Genomic DNA, 3,947 nt, shown 5'->3' with positions numbered 1-3,947 from the left:
AGCTGAGTTGTCAATTCAACCACACCTGGAGATTAATTATCTGCAGGAAAGTGATCAGTAGCAAAGTAATATGATAGTTTGATAATAGTGACAGTAGTAATAGTAACAGTAACAGTGATAGCAGTAGTTTTGTAACAAGTGCAACAGTAACAGCAGCAGTAGTAACTTAGCAAGATCAATATAAGATAAATCCGTAGGCATTGGATCGGTGACTTGTTGGATGATATTCATCATGAGACAGTTATAACCTAGGGCGATACGGCACTAGCTCCAGTTCATCAATATAATGTAGGCATGTATTCCGTAAATAGTCATACATGCTTATGGAAAGAACTTGCATGACATCTTTTTTCCTACCCTCCCATGACAGTGGGGTCCTATTGGAAACTAAGGGGTATTAAGGCCTCCTTTTAATAGAGAACATGAATAGAGCATTAACACACCGTGAATACATGAACTCCTCAAACTACGGTCATCACCGGGAGTGGTCCCGACTATTGTCACTCCAGGGTTGCCGGATCATAACACGTAGTAGGTGACTATAACTTGCAAGATCGGGTCTAGAACATGGATATAATGTTAAACGGTTCAGATCTGAAATCATGGCACCCGGGCCCAAAGTGACAAGCATTAAGCATGGCAAAGTCATAGCAACATCAATCTTAGAATATAGTGGATACTAGGGATCAGGCCCTAACAAAACTAACTCAACTACATGATGAATATCATCCAACTCCTCACCGACCAGCGAGCCTACGAAGGAATTACTCACTCCCTGTGGGAAGCATCATGGAATTGGCGGTGGAGAAGGGTTGGTGATGACGAAGAACGAAGATCCCCCTCTCCGGAGCCCCAAACGGACTCCGGATCTGGCCTCCTGATGAAGAACGTGAGGTGACGGCGGCTCTGTCTCGTGGATCACGATGATTCTTTCTCCCTGGTTTTTTCTGGAAAAATAGGATTTTATAGCGTTGGTTTCAGGGTCTGCAGGGCCTCCAGGTGGGGACAACCCACCTGGGCGCGCCAGGAGGGGCGCGTCATGGTGGGTTGTGCCCACCTAGGTGCCCCCCTCCAATGGATCTTGGCTCTAGAAATTCTTATTTATTGTATAAAAATCATCGCAAAGTTTCATTCCATTCTGAGAACTTTATTTCTGCACAAAAACAACACCATGGTAGTTCTGCTGAAAACAGCGCCAGTCTGGGGTTAGTTTCATTCAAATCATGCAAATTAGAGTCCAAACCAAGAGGAAAAGCGTTAGGAAAAGTAGATATGTTGGAGACGTATCACGGGCCTCCCCGGGTGAGCGACGGCGGCGTCCAAGGCTAAAGACGAGGTTCGGAGGCGGCGCTTCCTCCTGTTTTAACCCTGCAACATTTACTGTGCCTCGTGGAGGCGTGAGAACTTCTGCTCTGAGTTTTAAGAGACAGTATGTTTTGTAATAATTTGCTAGGATTTTGTGATTCCTCCCCGTTTGCTTTAGTGTTCTGCGTCGGTAGGGCCCGGCCCCGCACATACCTTAGCCGCTGTTGGGGCGTCCGGATCACCAAGACAAGACCAAGGGGTGAGGGGCTACGCGACCAGTGAGGCCCCTAAGTCGCGATGCTCAGGGGTCCCCCTTGACGTGCGAACATCCCTCAGGAAGGAGACGTGAGTGTTGTTTTTAGCATTCTGTGTCGGCAGGGCCCAGCCCCACGCATACCTCAGTCGTCGTTGGGGCGTCCGGACCACCAGGACGAGACCAGGGGTGAGGGGCTACATGACCAATGAGGCCCCTGAGTCGCGATGCTTAGGGGTCCCCTTGATGTACGAACAGCTCTCCATACCTTTCCTCGTCGGGCTTTTGCTCGGGAGGGGCGCGAGAAGACCAGGCCCGAGGGACCTGGTGAGGTGGTATACACCAGGTGTGACCTGAGCGTAGCCCCGTGCCCAGCCCCCTCGTGCGACCTTCCTGAGGAGAAAGCGGTGCGGTGAGGCTGAGCAGCGAGCCTGGTGGCTCTCCTGAGGTTACTGTAGCCGCTAGGCTTCCCTCGGTTGTGTATTCACTAGCGCAGAGCATGGTGCTTCTGCTCTTGCACGGGCATAGCCGCTCCTTGACCGTGTCATTCGCCAGCGCGGAGCATGGGGCTTCCACTGGTTCGTGGGTGGGAACTCCCTCTAAGGGGAGACTCTGGGGCGTGTACAGCCTCGTCAAGGCGGGTTGAGCCTGAATTTGGTTCGGGACATTTGCAAGGGTCCTGCGAGATGGTTAGGTAGCTTGCGCCGAGTGAATATCCTGAGGATATCGCATGAGAAGACCAAACACCAACGACCCCAGGAGGTGACGTGAACGGGGCTGGCCCGCCAGGCAGAGCTCGGCCATTGGGTTTGTCGACGCTATAGGGACGGACTCAAGCACAGACGTTGTGCTCTGTCCTCTCATGCGAAGATCCTGAAGAAAGACAACCGGTGTGCGGCTCCCGTGACGGCGAGGCACCGGGTTGTGTGCCCTAATTTACCCGCTCTTGATTAGCTCATGAGAGAACAAGGCACCAAGGACCATGGGAGGTGATGTGCACGGGAGTTGGCCCGCGAGACAGAGCTCAGCCACTTGGGTTTACCGACGCTACAGGACGGGCCCAAGCATAGATGTCGTGCCAGTCCTTCATCATGAGGCGGTCACGGGCGGGTTTGCAAGGGCGTACGACGTTCATGGCGACGAAGGACCGGACAAGCAGGTGATGACATAAAGCAACTCATGAAAGGGTAAGGCCAATTCTGATATATGCGAAAAACGATACATGCCGCGGGGATGGGCCTACGGCTTGGGGATAATGCAGCCTGAGGGGCACCCCCAACTGAACAAATCAAAAAGTGTCACCTAGCACCATTGCTGAAGAAGTGTTGGATTAGCTGAAGATGCGTGCCGCAGAAGTTGCTCCTCACGAGCCGTCCAGCTCCCGAACCTCGTGAGGCTCCAAAGGCCCAAGGGGCTCCGAAGGTTCGTCACCTCCTCCGTCTGGAATGCCTCATGCCTGGCCTCGTCAGCCTCCAGGACGGCCTGCATGTGGCGCTGGTGCACGGCAGCTGATGTCTACTACACAACCTTCTTCTTGTAGACGTTGTTGGGCCTCCAAGTGCAGAGATTTGTAGACAGTAGCAAATTTCCCTTAAGTGGATGACCTAAGGTTTATCAATCCGTGGGAGGCGTAGGATGAAGACTGTCTCTCTCAAACAACCCTGCAACCAAATAACAAAGAGTCTCTTGTGTCCCCAACACACCCAATACAATGGTAAATTGTATAGGTGCGCTAGTTCGGCGAAGAGATGGTGTACAAGTGCAATATGGATGGTAGATATAGGTTTTTGTAATCTGAAAATATAAAAACAGCAAGGTAACTAATGATAAAAGTGAGCACAAACGGTATTGCAATGCTTCAGAACAAGGCCTAGAGTTCATACTTTCACTAGTGCAAGTTCTCTCAACAATAATAACATAATTGGATCATATAACTATCCCTCAACATGCAACAAAGAGTCACTCCAAAGTCACTAATAGTGGAGAACAAACGAAGAGATTATTGTAGGGTACGAAACCACCTCAAAGTTATTCTTTCTGATTGATCTATTCAAGAGTCCAGAGTAAAATAACACGAAGTTATTCTTTTCGTTCGATCTATCCTAGAGTTCGTACTAGAATAACACCTTAAGACACAAATCAAACAAAACCGTAATGTCACCTAGATACTCCAATGTCACCTCAAGTATCCGTGGGTATGATTATACGATATGCATCACACAATCTCAGATTCATCTATTCAACCAACACAAAGAACTTCAAAGAGTGCCCCAAAGTTTCTACCGGAGAGTCAAGACGAAAATGTGTGCCAACCCCTATGCATAAGTTCACGAGGTCACGGAACTCGCAAGTTGATCACCAAAACATACATCAAGTAGATCACGTGAAT

Source organism: Triticum dicoccoides, chromosome 7A (assembly GCF_002162155.2).
Source record: "Triticum dicoccoides isolate Atlit2015 ecotype Zavitan chromosome 7A, WEW_v2.0, whole genome shotgun sequence".
Classification (NCBI taxonomy): domain Eukaryota; kingdom Viridiplantae; phylum Streptophyta; class Magnoliopsida; order Poales; family Poaceae; genus Triticum; species Triticum dicoccoides.
Note: the sequence above shows the minus strand (reverse complement) of the source record.